At 40.5% G+C, this 19,653-nt stretch overlaps 1 long non-coding RNA gene across 1 annotated transcript in view; it reads right to left on the bottom strand.

The window, feature by feature from the left end:
* Positions 1 to 15,465: 15,465 nt before the first annotated feature.
* The window catches only part of LOC109321923, a 21,250-nt gene continuing 17,062 nt past the window's right edge, over positions 15,466 to 19,653 (bottom strand). Inside the window, exons 2-3 of the long non-coding RNA XR_002104222.1 lie at positions 16,941 to 16,948; positions 15,466 to 15,476 (exon numbers count right to left, since the gene is read on the bottom strand). This is a non-coding gene — a long non-coding RNA (uncharacterized LOC109321923). The remainder of the gene's footprint in view (positions 15,477 to 16,940; positions 16,949 to 19,653) is intronic.

Here is a 19,653-nt window from a genome sequence, read left to right as displayed (position 1 = left end):
TTGGCCTGGATCACCAGCCTATCCTCAAGTGTGGATATTCTTCACCAAAGTTTGGTGCTGTCAGTGAACTTAGCCAGTCCATTTCTGATACCAGTGTGGAGATCCTTTATGAAAACATTAAAGAGTACAGGTCCAAGAACAGAGCCTTGGGGGACAGTCACTGAGTGCCATGCGAGCCAGTTCCCCAGACATCACACTGTGGAGTAGTCGAGGCCTCAGTTGCCCAATTTTTCCATAAGGACGTCATGGGACACCAGGTGAAAGGCATTGTTAAAGTCCAAATATATATCAACCTCTTTCCTTTTGTCCAGGTGATACATCACCTGGTCATAGAAGGAAATAAGATTGGTCAGGCAAGACCTACCCACAAAAAATCTGTGCTGGCTATCCCTCAGAATGTTGCCTTCTCTTAGCCTGTCAAGAATGGTTTCTTTGATAATTTTTTTTCAAGATCTTCCTAGGGATTGACATCAACTGATTGGCCAGTAGTTTTCTGGGTCTTCTTTCCTCCCTTTCTGGAAGATAGGCATCTCACTGGCCCTCTTCCAATCTTTAGGTACTTTGCCCGAGTGCCACAAGTTCTCAAATATCCTTGCCAGCAGCTGTGGTATAATCCCTGCCAGTTGCAGCAGGCAGGGGAGGTGGACAAGTCACAGAGGGCAGGAGTGAGTACAGTGACAGCTGAGTGGGAGCTGGTGGGGACCCAGAGCAGGGTAGCAGGACCCCACCCACCCACTCCCTGCCACTCAACCAGCCACTGCTGCCACCATTATTTTCCCACTTTCCCACCCACTGCCACTGCTTCTCCTCACCCCCCACCAACCTGCCTGCCTGCCGGCCACTCCCATACCACATGGTTCCTTGCTGAATTGCTGGGACTTCAGGACGCAGCAGCAGCTGGTCCAGCCCGCCCCCAAGGACTGGGGATATCACCCGTGGTCCTCCTCTTTCTCCCCACCTTCCCTCCCCAGTTCTTAGCTAAGTTTCCCTCTCAGGTGAAGGGAAGCAGGGTACAGCCTCAGAGTCGCAAGGTCAGAAGCCTCTGCTAGGCAGAGGCTTCCAGTTGGGGGCTGGGAATGGGATGGGGTCGGGCAGGGCTTACTGCTGTGGCTGCTTGGTCCTGCTGCCACTGGTGCTTTGTCATCTTCAACAGAAAGGCAGGGACAGATAATAATTAATTTTCTAAATGTCTTTAGGGACCCCATGGGCCAGACAGAATGGCCTGATGGGCCAGATTTGGCCTGTGAGGCATATTTTGCCCACCCCTGGTGTAATGGAAATAGAAATGGTTTTCTCATTGGTGGTAATGTTCTTTATGGCTTGTAATCTGACTTCATGGGGGATGTTAGTGTTCAGACACATGACATCCATGGTAGCTAGGTGGAAGGTTGTCAGTGGAAATCAGTTTCTTTAAGACATAGAAAACTGTCTCCATGTTGGTGCCAATGCCATCACATGAGGTTCATTCACTTGTTTCTCCCAGCTCTTTTCCCTCCTCCCTCTCTCCCACCTCTTCCCTTCCCTGATCTTCTGTATTCTAATTTCTCTCTCCTTCTTATACTCTGCTGTCTGAGCATTCTTTCACAACAACTAATGAAGTGAGTTTTAGCACTATGTAGATATCTTCTTTGGTTAGTCTATGAGGTGCAAATCTATTGTGTCTTCTATATATTATAGGATATTGGAAATATGGGTTTTTAATCAAATACCACAATGCATCTAAACAAACAGAAGATCCAGCTGGATGCAGCTTAACCCACCTATTTGTTGAAACAGTATGTGCCATATCAGTGAAACAATCTCAAGACAACATGCATGACATCTCAGGAACATCTTGTAATTGTGACAGTGACCATCTTGTTATCTCAGTGATTTCATGCATGAAGCTCAAGTACATTCGAATAAGAGTTTAAGCTGAGGTCCAAAATAAAAGCAACTGCTGCAGAAGGAGTAGTACACCATGTGTAGATTGAATGATCAATACAGAAAAGTTATCTTTAGCAAAACTGTGGTTCCATTGAAGTCAATGGCAGTTTTGCAACTGACTTCAAGACTAAGAACAGACAGTCAAAAATCTGGAGGCTGAATTGATTTAGTCTTTTCAGGTTAGTCTAAGCTACAGTGATTCAATTGAAACAGAAATGAACAAATATTTACCTTTGATTCAGGAAATGCAGCCACATGTGGCTTAGGCCAGAAGCTGTAGGGTGCTACAGCATGGCTCTCTGGCATGTAGCCAGTATGAGCTGTGTGGTTGCTTCCCCTTCCTGCTGCCCCTGAGGTCTCTGGGATTTGCAGTCCAAAATCACAGCAGCAGGACTCTGTAGGTTGGTCATCATTTCCTCTTCTGGCTTCCAGGTGCCTCTGGAATTTGTAGTCCACACTAGCAGCCAGCAGTAAGTTTGAGTGGAGGAATTCATATTCATGGTGTGTATTTTGAAGTTAAATGTTAGAAATGAAAAATCTGCCCTGTGGTCTGAGATAGGTGAGTTTGGGCATAAGTTTAGGCATGTGTGGTATCAGGATCACAGTGATGGAGGTGCTGCCTCCTTTGGAAGTGTGGCATATATTCAGTGAAGAGAGCTTATTGTGCACGTGCCATGCTACAGAAAGGGGTGTAGCTGCAGCCCCTCACTGAGATCCTGGATACCAGATCTCTGCATGTGCCATGAAATCTTTGAGACCACTGATGCAGGATCTGCCCACAGTCCCTGCTGTCAAGCAGCCCTGGAGTCTGCTGCTCTTTGCTCTTCCTTTCTCTCCTCAGCCCCCATCCCCCACCTCACCCACCCTCCAAAAAAAAAAAAAAAAACACAGAGAGGAGAGGAGGGGATGAGTAATGGCAGCATATACACTCTGGGTACTGTGAAGCAGGGGCTGAACATTGCTGTTGCTGCCATTCCTCCCCTTGTTTTCCTTGCTGCTGAATTCAGGGGTGAGAGGAGGAAGAAGAGGGAGGATAAAAGCAAACATCAGCAGTCTCCAAAGCAGCTTCAAAGCAGGGACTCTGGGCAGATCAGCTGGTGAGCTCATATAGCAAACAGCACATGCAGAGCTTCCAGAAGAAGTTCCATGGACATGCCAGTGAGCTCACTATACATATGGTACACAACAGGAAAGGGGGCGTGACCATACTGCTGCACCCCTCCAGATCCACCCCGAGCTTAGATGATTCAGTGATCTTTTGACACTTAATATCTGGGTCTACAATCTATGCCTAGATCTTTAAAGAAAATGTTTTGGCATATCCAGTGTAACAGAAAAACATAAGTAGAATAGATTCTCTTCACATCAGTCTAATTTTATCAAGTTGATTTTTTCAAAAGAAAATGTTTCTAGTTTATACTGGCATATATGAGAAAAAATCCTGGCTCAATTAATGCAATGCAGATGAGTTTATCATCTGGTTTGGAAAAGTAGTTATAAAGATGGATGGACCAATATGGACAAAATAGGACTCAACATTTCAAAATAAATATTTTTGATGTTTTAAATAATTCAATTACATATTTACTCAAATAGAAGATGAGGCTCCTCTCCCTTCCCCAATCAGAATGTGGAAAAAGCTCCTCGTCTTACATTTGCATACAAGAAAGCTTCATTAAACATATGTTCTATCACTAAATTGCTGCCAGAAACAGTATGTGCTCAATAATTGAAACCAACTAGGAAGCTGATTAAATGAAGCCAAAGCTGAGCATGACTATAAAACACATGGCTCACATTGGGCAAGCATACAATTTTTTTTGGTAAAAAAAAATATATACACACACACATATATAAGTTATCTCTCTCTCTCTATATATATATAGATAGTCACTGATCATTGCCTCTTTAACCCACCATAGTAACCCACACACCCATTACAATATACACACCCACAGAATATAACTTCCACACACCCATCTACATAGCATCTTCTCCCTCAAACCTCTTGTGTCTTAGCCCTGTCCCTGAATATGGGGTTCAAAACTCAGTTCATTTACTGCCTCTTTTGCTGGAGGACCCACTGCTACTGTCCTCATTGCTGTCTTCCTATCCAGTTGTCTTGATGTGTTCTTCGCTGTCGCTGTCCCAAGTGGAGGGGGAGGGGTCTTGAAAGACCCTATGCCAAATGTTTCTCTGCCAGGTGGATTAGGGTGTATCCTTACTGTCCTCTGCTACTAATTTCTGGTAGTAGGACTGGAGTTCAGTTAAAGCCATTTGAACACAGTCCACCACCTCGAGGTACATGTGCCTGTACATCAGGAGGTTCTTGGATTTCGACACAGAACTCCTGGTGCAGGACACAAACTGACTGAAGCAGGTTGATGGGCTCCCCTGGTGTTTAAACAGCTGTCTGTACAGCACTGCCTCTCTTGACAGCTGTCTGACCTCTGTCACTGCTTCACAGAGCTGCTTTACCTTCTTCCACGCTTTCTTGCTGTACAATGGGAACCTACCACAAGAATGGATTACTGCAGACCATCTGAATAAAATATATGGTAGTGCCCACTGGGCACAGTCCCCCTCAGTACCAACTCTTTTTCAAGAGATGAGCCAGTACATTGAACACATTTTGACTTCCTCTTGACTCCTACAGCTGAGCTGCACCTTTCTTTCTCATTTCCAGCAATCCCTGTTTCTTCACCAGCCTTAAATGTCTGGGAAACATCACCAAACAGGGCCCCAAACAGTTCATCCAGAATCCCTCCATTGCCCCTTCTCTCAGCCTGGCACATATGATTAGTGTGGCACCACCCTCCACAGGGTGGAGCCAGACCAGATTGCTCTGCACTTCATTTGCATATAAATATTTGGAGCATTTGAGGACTCATGACAAGAAGATCTGGTTCTAGTCATAAGTGAGGATTAATTAACACATGGATCCTATGTCAGGGGAATCCGGAGTACACACACGTACTGAGCAGTGCTGAAGTATGGGGTCACCATGGCTTGTAATGCTGTTGACTCTGCTGGGGCCCAGCCCAATGAACTATATGGTAAATCATGAGACTTTTGGCTTCGGACTAATATCATGTATATGTTTTGATCTGGCAGGAAAAATACCATGACCATGGTGGTAGCAGGGGAAATACCAGGACTGAGGTGATGCAATTAAAATGACACTAGGTAGTGGAGGGTTGTACCCTTGTCTGGCTGCAGGCAGGACTCCCTATGAGAAGCTCATAGTTATCTTCCCATTGGCCAGCTTCCACTGGGACAATCTTGGCTATACAATGACTTAATGGAAATGGGAGTCTCCACCCTGGCCTGCTCCTGTGGCCACACAGTTGAGAACAAATGAAACTTGGGGGCATCCAAACCCCAAGTCTCCAGACTTGGGTTTGTGTGTAGGATACCTGCCCAAGGATTTGGAAGTATCTGAAGCCCAAGGCTACGGTGGAGGATACTTTCAGTAGCAGGGCAACATATGATTCTTGAATGATTCAAATGGATTTGGACCTGGGATACGAAAAATTTTCCTTAAAAAAAAATTTCATCTGCCAAGTGAACCACAGTGGTCACTTAACAGGTTGTTACCAGTTCAATGATTTATTTATTTATATGTATAAAAATGATTTTTTTTAAAGTATAGTTTCTAATGTAAGTATGTACAAAAGTGCTGGTTAAATTTGTGTTTATAGAATACTTGCGCTAAAACTTGCAGCAGCTTTGAAAATGGTAAAATGGCTCAGTTCTGGATGAGTGAAGTCTATGGAAACACACAGTACATAAAAATCTTTTTTTTGAAAGTCAATGCTTTCAAAATTTTGGGGAGAGCAGAGTCTAATTGAAAAGAGTGGTGGGGGTGTGGGGGCCTACAAGGAGGAGAACTTGTGGGGGGACAGAAGGCAAATTCCTCCTTGATTTTTTGCCTTGCAGTAGCAATAGAAAGAAGACAAATTTAAGGCAAACCTCCGGTAATTCAATTCTATACCTGAAACATTATAACAAATGTATACATTTTCTATATACAGAATCTAATTACTAAAGTGTCATCTTATATTCAGGGTTGTTTTATATTCAGGTAAATATAGTAATATCTTCCTTTATGCCACTGGTTTTCATTTAATGCATCCTTCTATTTCTCAGCAGTTAGCTTTTATTTAACTCAACTCACAAATGTACACCCAAGATAAAGCCAGTTTTTCTGGTGAATATTTGGGAACTCAGCTGAAATGAACTTTAAAAATGTTGGTGCATCTCCAACCTTTCTAACTCATAGCATTTAGAACTTGATTTAGAAAAAGCAGCCAGTATTTGGAATTTTCCTAAATCTATTTGCTCATTAATACCATAAATTGTACTTTTCTCTGAAGTATTTTAAACAATACCCAGAAAGTAAATAAAACAAAAAACTTTTACATCAAAATAATATCAGGTTCTAACCTTGTGCCAGGAAATGAACACTAAAATTTAACATTTCCATCTGTAAGCTGACAGCAGATGACTAAACAGCACAGCACATGTGGCACTGTATGTAAAATCGTTGCTGTAGAACAAGCTAAACACCAGTGAAGTTTCATCGTTAACTTCATATTTCTTGCTCTACTTAATTTATGTTTGAAATGGACCTTAATCTAATTTTAATGCACATACAGACATTCAAGACCAGTGGAATATTGATTCTGCCATATAGAACTATAAATATATTCTGAAAAGCAAGTAGCTAATGTTACTCGGGGTATATTTTAAATGGTGACATAAAACATATTGGGCAGTGTCTTGTGTCATGAAAGTGGGAAGGTGTGTACATTTATATATATGAAAGAAAAAAGAAAAAAAACAAGGGCTTTTAATAAAGAAGCAGCAAACTGAAGCTCACTTTAGGAGTATGAGTTATCTCTGAGCATAAAAATGGTAATACAGATACCATGACAACACAGCTGAATTTTCTGCTTTGCAGACACCAGATTTATTTTTAAATGGTGTGAATCAAATCTGTGCCGAGAGGCCAGCTTTGAAACACAAAGGAAACATTGGCAATGGGAGGTTTTCACTGGTTTGGCTGAAGTGAAGCCCTCTATAGCATTTTATTTTAGCAGAGCACCTAACTGTGAAAATCGTTCAAATTGTAATTCTCCTTGGCTTGCCAAAAGGGGATTATGAATTAAAGTCAGTGTTGCAGGAAATGTCACTTACCCTTCTGAAAGACTAACAATAAATCAAAAGGTCTTTGTTCATCTATATGAAAAAAAAATGACCATACTAAAGTTTTTGGTTTTCATTTAACATGGTAAGTAAATACTGTACCAGGATTTCATTACAACTACTTTATTTTTATATTTCTGCTGCTTTAATCTGTAACAAAAGGGAACATAATGACTCTCCCTTCAATGTGTTTTCATTAAGAAAGAAACAGAAGCCAAAAATTGAGTGACAACTGATAAAATTGTCAGTAGTTTATGCTGACAAGAAGTTTTGAAAGAATTCATAGTTTGTTAAAGACTTCAAGCTTTGTTTAGTTTTCCAGTTACTCTGCCCCAAACACAAGAATGATAAGAAAACAAAAGGAAAATTTGAAGAATGAATCCTTTAAAGATCCCAGATTAATATACTGTCCTTTGAACAAATAGAGGGAAGCTTATGAAAGAAGCTCAGCAGAGCTGCTCTGTGTGTTCTCATTTGCTCTTCTCTTGTTTTAATCATCTCTCAAGAGACACAAGCGATAAATACTGTCCATGATGAGAACATTTTATCACAGCACTAAAAGAAAACTATCCACCCTTGGGACGCTCCTTGCATTGTGCGTATTTATAGATATGATGATAATATCAATTCCTCTAGCAAAATTACAATTAATTATGTGCAATTGTTTGTTATTTTAAAAGACCAAAGAGAATAAGTTTTACATAATGGCATATTTACAGAAGTTGTTTTCCATTCAGCCACTAAAAATTAGGTTCAGGAAATATTAGGATGACAGACTCCATACAGGCAATAACAACTGTAGCTCAGAACAAATATTTTTGTAAAGAAAATACAAAGATGTGCTTTAAAGATTCACTTCATGGAAACATACTTATTTAGAGAGGCAACTTTAGCAGGTACTTCAGTTCCAATTAATACAACTGCTTTACGTTTTGCATAAGTGATTTCCTCACTGGATAGTCTTAGGCATTTTGTGGCAGTTGGAATATTGTATGTTTAGCAGCCCATTTACATAGTACATTTATCACAAATCATTAACAATTTAATGTCATTGTTTTGGTGAGCATGTTAAGTTCTCTGGAGCCACGAGGACCCTACAGTGATTTTGGATCAATCAATCAATCCATTGATTTCGATCAGTCCATCAATCCATTCCAAGTAACTGTCAGAGGTTCTGGTTACCCTCGGTTCTTATGAATAGTGCCATCTGAGTATGATCAACGCTTCCAAGAGGTATTCAGCACAACAGAGACCCAGACATTAGTTATTATCACAGATGCTGTCTGAAACAATCAATGGCTGGAAACCTTAAGAAGCTCAGGGTAATGGTCAAACCCTTAATTATACCAGATGTGGCACCAGTGGAGTGTAATACATATGTCCATGTCTTAGCAGCTAAAAGGCAGAGGGAGAGATTCAGTGTAAACAAGTGGTGATGACAGGCATAAAGGAAAAAAACCCACAGGAAGCAGGGTAACTGAACAATAGTCAGGGGGACGATGTCAAGACAGCCACTGGTATGAAAACAAAATAAGGTGAGAAATGCAGAAGGGGAACCAGATGGTACTGTTGCTGAGAAAGCCTGAATAAATGTGGGCAAGTTAAATAATACTATGCTAAAATATTAACAAAATAACAATAAGTTAACACATAAAAGTGATATTACAATTTGATTCAATGCAACTGATTCTCTACTGTCCTGCACTATTCATACAGAACTGGTGTTAATGAAATCAACAACAAAATTTTCTTGTGCCTCAAAAACAGCGGTTCCTCTGTGGGAATAGGGTTCAGTACAAGGGAAGCTAGGGATCCGGTTTCTGCATGGGATCAATATTCGGTAGGCGGTAGTCACATTACAAAGGAATATCCTGGTTTAATATAAGCAGTGCCACATATTGATCTAGATATTAGAAATGGACAAATCTCATAAGGGTCAGAGATTCAAATTATAGTTTCACTATCTGAAATTCACCACTTTATCAGCATAACTAAAGGAGAATAGTTTTTAATGTTTCATTATCAGTAGGAATTACGTGCTAATTTTTAGTTTGTGCTGCATTTCATTCTCTCTTTTCAGTACAAAAGAAGTTCTCGGGAGATAGATTAGGATGAATGAAATTCAGAAATGTTTGGTTCTTTTTGATTATTCATCCAAAAGTTCACAATTGGCTGGAAGTATAACAACAAGAGCCTTTGTGCTCCAGAAAACAAAAATGGAAATAAACCCCTAAACATAACTGAACTTCTAAAAAAGTTCATATCAAGTTTACTCTTGTTACCAGTGAAGACTCACTAAATGTTTCTTACCTTTGCCGAAATCAGTCACCCATTCTTTAGTATGATGAAAAAGTGAAGGCTTGGGGGAAAGAGCACAAAAAATCCTAGTGAAATGTTTTGGAGAAGTAGGAAAAAAGACTACGTAGCAGCAAGGACGGTGCTGAATAATGAAAATGGTATTGAAGTATTTAAAAACTTTAAGCAGAATTGCCCAAAATACAAACTATAAAGAACTTTTATAAAGCAAAACATGGATGTAAAAATGGCAAACACCTTAACACAAACACAAATACAAACAAAAAATCATATTCCTACAACTTTCAAACTGAAAGAACTTTTGTAATAAATAAATACAAGTGGGGGGTTTTTTTTCAGTACAAAGTCATACAGAAGTCTCATGTATCAGTATGAAAAGGTGAAGGTTTTTCAAATTGGGACTTTTCTAAGGCAATACATTTCTTTTATTTCCTATTCTCTTTCTCGGTAAATGCTATTACTTTGAAACTCCTGGCATTTTGCAAGCAATAAAAAAGGCAAACAGTGTTCTTTCCTGCAAATTGTTCCTGTCTAGTCCTATGTATGCTTGCTTAAAAGGAAAGTGGAACTATCTCCATTTAGCTTCCATTCAGTTTGATAATTGTTACATTTGCAGGCAAATAATGTCATAGAAATTTCCATAAAATCATGGGACTAATGCTATACATGCTGTGCTTCAGATGTTTTTCTTTCCCTTCATATTTTTTGCTTTGTGTTCTAGCAAAACAGCCCAGCACTTATCCTCAAGCCAAAGCTAAAATGAAGTTCAAAATCTGTTGATTAACAAGCTTAGTTGCTTATATAGTAATTTTCCTCACAGCTGATCCCAGAGTGCTTAAATATTTCAGATTTATGATGTTCTCAGCAATTCAGGAGCTTTGAATTTGCAAACAATGTAACAGGTGATACAAGAGTTGATAGTATTTTTCCAGTATCACCCCAGTCACCAGGCTGGGGCTGCTCAGTCTCCCTAGCATAGGTGGTGGAAGTCCCCCCTGACTAATTTGCGGCAGCTGGCAACAGCAGCAGCACCACAGCATTGCTTGGCATATAGGCAGGCCAGCTTCCCATGCATATTCAGCTCTGCATGGATGAGAAAGAAGAGGCTAACCACAAATGCCCCACACCATGCAGTGAATCATGGGAGTTGTAGTTCTCATGCACTTAACCCCCAAATATTTTCTCCTTCCATCTATGCTCCCCAGGCTCCTCAGTCTGCATGGCTACTTGACAGGTGAGCACCATAGGCTGCCATGATTCCCTAGCTGAACTAAACTGGCCTGATCTGTCTTCCTTCATAAGGAGACAACTGTCCAAGCTACCAAGCTAACCAGCTTGTAGACTGTTTGTGTCCTCATGTGACAAGCTCAGTGGCTGGCCAACTCGCCAAACTGTATGTCTGGTAGGAGGATGCTGGCAGCTTCCCCTTTGGAATTTTATAAAAAAAATCAATTTCGCTTTCCCAGACAAACATTTTGAAAATCCATGGTCCATGGCAAGCATTGCCTTTCTAAAGCTTTGTTGAGATACAGAACAAAAAATATTGGAAATAGAGAGGTTCCTTAAGGAAGATAACCCTGGTTCTTACACAGCTCCACTTCATATGTTTATCACGTAGCAATTTTTATTTCTTATTTTGCACTATTAGGAATATCAGCATGGCAGCATAAAAAATAATTTTGAATTTTGCAGTCATTTCAGCCTACATTCAGAAAAGTATTTTAGCACATGCTTACCTTTGAACATGTACTTATGAACTTAAGTATATACTTAAACACATGCTTGAGTGCTGTTCTAATCAAGAGTACTATACTAAATCAAGACCTTAAACATCTTAATAAGTTTTATTTGTTTTCTAGCTTGCTTCTGACACCTATTGATGGACCTCTTAGTACTTTTGTCAATGAAGTACTATACTGATTTACTATAGAAATCAATGAATAAACAGCCCATTGCTTACTTTAGTAGTTTATCTTAAACAAAGGGCACTATTTCTAAAATATACACATTCATATGTAAAAAGAGTGTTTCCATAGAATCAATACAAAATAAAACAATAATAAAAAACTACCATGAACATTAAAACCATATAAGTAGTATGTGTAACAGAAGGATGCTAAAAATAAACCACCTTAATCTTAACTATAAAATCAAATACATTAAAAAGTTTACAACTAATGTGTGACAATACAGACAAGGGAGGGATGGGAAGTGATAAAGGGTGCAGACAGATGAATAGGAAATGCTATATGTTTCAAAGATCCCTTCGGCCCAACAGAAGTAAGCTGTTGGGTTGGGAGCTGGGGATTCCAGCTGCTTGCTATGAGCCTGCAGCTTCCATAGCAATGCCACTTCTTCCACCCAGCCCAGATGCTGTTTTTAGGATGAGAGGGGGAAAAGGAGCAAAGGAAGCTTCCTCTTGGGGTTCCCCAGGCTGTGCTGGAGGGTGGGGTGGGTGGTTTGGAGATGCCCTGTCTCAGGGGGGAAACTTCAATTGACCTGCCTCACCCTCCAGCACCAGCTGAAAAAGAACCCAGACCAAACTCCCTCTGCTCCCTTCCCCCTTCCATTCAGAAAACAGTGGCAGGCTGGGAGGCAATGCAGGCACAAGTTACAAAATACTCTCCATTTTGGAGCATGTACAGCTGAACTCTCATGCAATGACGAGGATTAAGATCAGGCCCTTTAAAGAAGCCTGCAGCCTTGCACTTCTGTTTGGCCACGGCTGTAGACCACTTTCTGGAACCAGATCAGGTGAAAACTGTAATTTCCATCTGTGCCTAAAAAGTCTATAGAAAGGAGAAAAAGAATTAGTCTTGGGTTGCTGACTGGCCTGTCAGTGTTTCGAGTCAAATATGTCTGAAAAACAGAGCCTACATTTGTTTTAAACTAATGTAGCATTTGTAACTCAAATTATGAATTACTACTAACATTATGAAATAAAATACAACAAATAAAAATAGAAATAAATAATACAATTTAGAACAAATCTTCTTTTCTCAAAAGTGACATTTTGATACACCATGTTAGAATACTATAATTTAGCTTTGTTCTACAACATAATTTTGGAAAGTCTGTTTTACAAAAAATATTCAACTTCATTCTGATTCAAAACAAAATCCAGTTTGAAGTTATCAGAATTTTCCACAAAATGTACATTCTGTTTTAACCAACTCTAATCTGCAGGTAGTTGGACTCAAAAAGTTAATAAAAAGTGGCAAGTCATAAGAAAACTTTCAAATGAACTTCCTGTTTGCTTCCAATTCACTCAATAGTTAAAAACTGGAAAATGGCTAAATAGCTTAAAGCTGCTACAGGTAGACAAAGCTAAGCATTCTTATTCTTTAGGAATGTATTTTTCTGCCTTGGCCTGAGTTGTTCGCTCACTATTCAGAGACTTGAATACTAATATTTCTGAGAAATTGATTATGTTATTTGTGCCAGTTTATTACCATTGCCTGAAACCTGTCTTCTACTCTCTACACTAGTTTCCAACAGAAATATTATTTTGAGTTCATTGATCTTTACTTTCAAGGCACTCAGTATACCTAGAAAAAAGATCAGACATTGCCACAAGGTCAGGGATGAAAACTGAAGACAACAATTGTCATCCAGCACAACACAACAGAACTTTCTAACACAAATACAAAGTTTTTCCATACAAAAGAGGGCTTTGGGGTGTCAAACTGAGAATATGGATCAGTTTCCCACAGAAACTAAGGATCATCCCAACCTCATTGCTTGTTTCTATGTATACAAGGTTCATATTTTGACCTTGGCTTCTCTAACACAAATATATAGATAGAGCAAAGTATATAGATAAAGTAAAGCCAAAAACGTAGAAGGAAAAAAAGTAAGAAACATACCGCATATGACAGTTGTTCATTATTCTTGATGCAAAATGTCCTGTGGATAAAGAATATCTACAATAACAGTTTTATGTGGGTGTGATCCTGACACATTCTGAAACCACATGATGTCTGGTTTTCTTTCTTCCACTGACTTCTGCTTCTAATTGCAAAGTGATAGCCCAAAGGATCTTCACTTTATTATTTTTTCTTTCTGTATCAGGTTTGTGTTTCCACCAGTTCTGACCCTTAAGGAAATGGTATTGATCATACCTATGAAAGGCACTGGATCAGGAGCCATATCTGACTTTGTAGCAGTCAGGTATTTCTGATGAGGATCAACAAAAAATACAGCATGAAGGTACTTCTTTAAAAATATAATACTTGATGATAGAGGCTAGCATTACAGGTTGTATGAGGGTGACTGGACTGATAGAATGATTTGAGACATGACTATTCAGTTCTGAATAACAAATGATAAGTAGGATAGGGGATAGGCTGTGAAAGACTTTGCAAGTTGCTTGTGTTTGATGTGATAAAGAGGGGGGGAACCCTTGTATAGGTACACCCAGAAGAATATCATGGACAAAGTGACAGGTGAGGAAAATGATCTTTTCAGTCATGTTTTATGAATACCACTAGTTAACTTCTCTCCAAGTAAATCTCTCCTGATGTCTAGGATCATCAGCTGTGGTCAGAGTGAACAGAGCATGCTGCTCCTCACCAGTATGAGTTAATTTTTTTTTTTTTAAACCATAGCCATACACAGAAGTTGATACCTTCCTAGGTGGATACCACTTCAAAGAGACACCCACTTCTTGTCTCTTTACTAAGAAGTAAGTTGATTAATTTCTGTGTATGTTGCATCTTCGTAACATACTAGCTGCTTAGCATATTCTTTTATTTGATTTGATTTTAATTTAATTTAGTTATTTTGTAAATTAATAGTGTTGACTTTTTTCCCTAGGCCACCTTAATGTTGTCTTGTCCAGTCTTCCTGCCCCTATTGGTTTCTCCTCTCCACAAGTCTGCTGTGAGGGATTTACTCATAAAATTGTCAACCATGATACCTGTATCAGACTAAAGTAGGGCTGCCCAACTTCTAAGCCCCCAGAAGCGTCATCAGTGAGGGCTGCACCAGGTGAGCCACAGGCCACCATGCTGCGTGCTATGCAGATATTATTTGACCTCCATGCTGCACTGTGGGTCTGCATGGACATCCTCCTCCACTGGGTGCCCCTCCACTGCACATCACAAGCAACTGACTGCTTACCTCCCCCACCCTATAGTAACACATGAACATACAAATGTTATCTGCACTCTCAGGCAACTTGTGCCCATACTGACACCTTCTAGCAGTGCACCACTCAGGCATGATCCCCACCATATGCAGTCCCTAATCCCCACTGACTCAGCCTCAGATCCCCACATTACTCTCCACACTGCCTTGCTCCCTGGGCAGAAGCAGGAAGTGGCAGCCAGAGGAGGGAGGAGGAGCTAGAGACTATAGTTGTTGTTGCAGCTAGAACCAAAGGGAAGGGGACAGTGGCTGGATGAAGAGGCTGGAAGCTGCAGTTTTACCCCTTGCAAACCACATGTGGCCTATGGTTTGCCAGTTGGACAACCCTGGATTAAATCAATCCAGGTTCTAACATGTGACTTGGAGCTTCTTGAGACCCCACAGGAGTGCTGGCAGGAAGTTCTCTTTTTACACTGGGGGCATCAGCAGAGCCATCCTTTTACCAACCTTCCCCTCCCCACTATTTACTACGGCAGCTGGAAAGAACCTGACTCAAATGGTAGGCAGGGCCCACAGAATTTTCCTCCTAACACACAGACTTCTTTGCTGGGGTGGCATTTTGGGATCTGCCAAAGCAACGGTCTCAGTGCTAAGACTTTCTTTATATGAATAGACCAATACACACCCCTCCAGGCTATTGGATCCCTGTAAATTCATGGCTATTTGTGACTAGAGAAACTTGAATTATATAGGTAATAGTGTAGTTACACGAGAGCAATTTCCACAAATGCAACTAAGCCCTCAGGCAATTAGCATTGTGTTATTTGTACTCAGATTACATTTTCAATTATTTCTTAGTAACTATGAAGCCTAGAAACTTCCTTGACAAAGAAAGCTGAGATTCTGAGAGGTTATGACATAAGATCTGAAGCACAGCCCTGGAGCCTGCATCTCAGTGTGTCCCTTTAGGAGCTAATGGCAACCCAAACTGCTAGATGGGTGTACACGGTCAGCATCTTTCCTCATGCTTTGCTGCCTCTGGTAGAGTGGAAACTACAGCTGTTTTGTACCTCTGAAATTTCTTTCCTGACAGATTTTCAGCATTAAAGGCCCTGTGAAATCTGCTTCCAATCTGGCTTTTCTCTTTGAGTTCAGACATTTCAAGAAACACTAGGATCAGCATATAAATACATTTATTTGTTTGTCTCGAAATACATTCTTTTTAATGCTAATTGTTGTAAAGACTGAAGAAGTCTAGCTTTTTTCTGGGATAACAGGTCATCTTTCAGTCTTCTGGGGGGACGGACTATTATGAAATTGTATTTGTCACTATGTTAGATGCCGCTTTTCTCATTTTCAAAAACTTTATTAAGAGTGTATTATGTCTCCACTGCACTGCTTGGTTTTTGCATTCTCTTTTTTCATGATAATGAATGATTGTTAGTCTTACTTCCAGATATAAATATCTAGTTCTTGGGATATTTATTTTTTCCTGGGGACTGGTTTGCACAACTGATGAAACAAAAGACATCATTTTGACAGCTTACATTGGAAGATAATTTTGTTCAGCTCTCAGTTGTTTTTAAGCAATAAACCTAAGACAGACACATAGCAGGTCTGAAGGGAGTTGGTTACTTCATGGTGCCTTTATAAAATCTGAGATATTTTTGGTTGGTTAGTGAGATAAAGATTTTTACACAGGAGAGTGGACCTCCTTAATATACTCTGTCTTCAAAGTGCTGCCACTCTACTCTAGACTTTATTACATTAGAACTCTAAGGTTGCTGTGGCAGGGCCCTGTTGGTGCCTACCACTTTAAGGGCTGAGCCAAGCAACCAGCAGGTGCTTGATTGCGGTGGCCATTTTAGATCTCTGGCCGCCTATATAAACAGAGCAGTTTGCTGCTGGCAGGTCAGGCAGAAACATTACTTGGATGCAAGGCTGTATGGAACATCCTGGAGATAAGGGTAGGAGCTTAAGGTGATGGTTTAGAGGCTCCTGGTGCTGGGCATGACCTAAAACTGCACCCTACTGGGTGTGGATGGCCTGATGGGGCTCCCAGTGGTGCAGGAGCCCCCAGGAAATACCAGGACAGTTACCATCCCAGTGGAAGGCAGGGTGTTTTGATGACCTTGTAGCCTGCAAAAAAGAGGTTAGCAAAAGAGATTACCACATCTTCTGCAAAAGCAGAATGGAGGATGGCCATTCATTAATTACCATGGATACCTGAAGTAGACATGAATGAAGTGTGAATGAATACTGACCTTTCAGATACATCCACCCAAAGTGACCAAACAGATCTAGGCCTGTCACTTTTATTAAGAAATTGCATTGGAGTAACAAGTTACCCCGATGCTTTAACATGGGCTTGGGGTAAATTGTTACCCTTTATGGAAAAACACATTCATGCCTGAGGTAACATGTTATGCTGGGCAGTTTTTCATCCACAGAGAGAAAACCATTTGTGTAAGTTGGCTGTTCTTTGGGGATATTGTGCACCGTGGTGCCAGTGACAATGTCCTAAAAAGAAACATTTTTAGAATTAATTAACTTTAAGATACTGCACAAAATATGCATCTGGGGTAGGAAATTACCCCATGGGAAATGGTATGAAGGTAAAATAAGATGGTTTGGATAGAGATGATCCCACCCCAGGCACAGGGTTAGACTAAATGACCTCTGGAGAGCCTTTTCAGATGCACTTTTAAAAATCATTCTATGACTACTTTGTCACCCCCCCCCCTTAACAAGAGTTTTTGCATGTGTGTAATTATTTGCTCATCCTAAACTTTTTTTTTTTTAATTTGTCTTAAAACATATATTAATTGTATCAGAATGGAATCACTCCTCCAAATACCTGGAATATAGAATGATGTTTCAGTATCCTCATGGTTAGAAAGCTCATTTCAATACTTAATTTTAATTTTTCTTGTCAGTGCAAGGGATCAAGGGAAAGGAAAACAGTTCTACTTCCTTTAAATAACTTTTTGAAGAGAGTATTTTACTGCTTGAATGGGTGAGAAGTGCTGCAACGGTAAACATTTTACTGGCCATATATTATGATTCCTTTTTATCCAGTCCTAAAGCTTTTATCCAGGAAATCATGATGGCTTAAGGATACAGCTGAAGGATTCTATATACTCTCTGTAAGGAGATGTATTCAAGGAGGACTAGAGTATGGATCTAATTTCACGTTCTTATTAATCCCTTCATTCCTTAACAACACTTTGGTGTCTTGCTATGAGTTCACTCAGATGAAAACGTGATGACAACCTTTTATCTAATCTCTTCCATTTCCCTGAGCATTCTTCTGATCTTCCCTGTCCAATTCAATCTTCCTAGACTTCTCCTTCCAAATTCCTGCAGCTGTGTCAGTTCCCCACCATTGCCTGGTAGTCTCACTCTTCCTCCTAAAATTCGATTTTTTATTTTTTTTTCCTATCCCTATTCCCTCCCCAGTAAATGCATGTAACCTTACTACTAGCATCACTGGTAAAGTAAAAATTGCTAATCGTCTCTGAACTAATCACATCTTTTCATTCTTTTCATTAGGGTTGTCACTGGCTGCAAGTGAGGCAGGGTTAACGTAGCCTGAGCCAAAGATATTTTTTACCAGGGCAAAGCCACTGAGTCTCATTATACACAGTGGGCACATCTACACATGCAATTAGTGTACATGCATAAACTTCAGAGCTTATTGTTCTGGAGTTGTTTGCTCCCAAGCAAACTGTTTGAATGTGCACCTGGAAACAAACAATTTCAGAGTATATTTATTTGTGTGAAGCACATGGAGCCCTGTCAGAGCATCTTCACCTAGCAGAGGACCTGGGGAATTCAGCCTGACATCTGAGGGCTGCTCTGATGAGACTCCATGTGCTGCAGAGGGGCTGGCTAGCCCCATACTGAAACACCCTCATGCCTCAGCCAGCTCATTCACACCATGTGGAGCCTCATTGCAGAATCCCTGGTCTGGCTGCTCCGATGGCCTCTCCATGTGCTGCAGAGCAGTTGGCTGGTGCACAATGGCATGGGGGCTGCCTGCTGGCTAGCCCTTTAATCTGGGCCTGTTGCTTTACAGGTGATGCCTTAATTGCCGGTTACTGGGAGCATCTACACATGCCCCGATGGTGCCATTGTTACTGCAGAAAGTTAGGAAGTACTAAATGACAGAGCAGTAATAGCTGTTACTGTGTTGTGCTGGCAGCACATGGTGATTTTTGGCTGCTAGATCACTGTTGTGATGCACGATAGTGAAGGAGCATGTCACTATGGTGATATAGCAGCAGCGTCATAGTTTGTGCATTGCTATGGTGATGTAGCATCTCATGTAGATACGCCCACTGTGTATGTATTTGTGTTTGTGAAAATTTCAGAAGGCCTTGGTTTGCTCCACATCAACATAAAAAAAAAAAGCAGTTGAATATGTCACCCTTTATTTTTTCCTATGAAAAAAATTGTGCTTTCTAGTTAATCTTCCTTTTGAGTCAAATCAAGGGTTGGGATAAGTAAAGCACATCTCTCACTTTCAGTTTCCCTCAGTGTGAAGTAGTAAGGCACTGAAGTCCTTTCCATATGAACATCATTTTGAGAGAAAGTTGAGTAGCCTTTTGGACATCCTGACATTTCATGCAGCTTGTATTTCAAGGCTGCCGGACTCACTTTATAACTTGAGGGCTTTTTTACACATGTAAAAACCAGAGTGCCAAGTGCTTTGAAAAAGTTCCAGTACTGCATCACTTGCAGTTGTATAAGCAGTGAAGTGCACATCAGTGTGTAGAAAATGGCAATGGTCTACTTTTGAACTAAAACACATAGAAGGTGTTTTAGTTCAAAACCACACTGCTGCCATTTTGTCTATGCTGACATGAATGTTGCTGTTTATACAACTGCAAGTGACACAGGACCGTGTGCAGCAGACTTGTTACCAGATTTGCTCGCTACTTTGGGGAGTGCTCATTTATTAGGGCTAGGGTCTTGGTAATTCTATCAATGTGCTGCTTGTGTTACTTGTGTTTCTATATGGAGCTGTATCTCTCCCTTCTGCAAGCCCTCACCCCCAGTGGAGCTATCTTGCAGGACTCAGTTCAGTGGGGCTGGGTTCCTCCAGTCCCCAAA

Source organism: Crocodylus porosus, unplaced genomic scaffold (assembly GCF_001723895.1).
Source record: "Crocodylus porosus isolate Cpor-Errol unplaced genomic scaffold, CroPor_comp1, whole genome shotgun sequence".
Classification (NCBI taxonomy): Eukaryota; Metazoa; Chordata; order Crocodylia; family Crocodylidae; genus Crocodylus; species Crocodylus porosus.
This window is presented reverse-complemented; position numbering and strand designations above follow the sequence as displayed.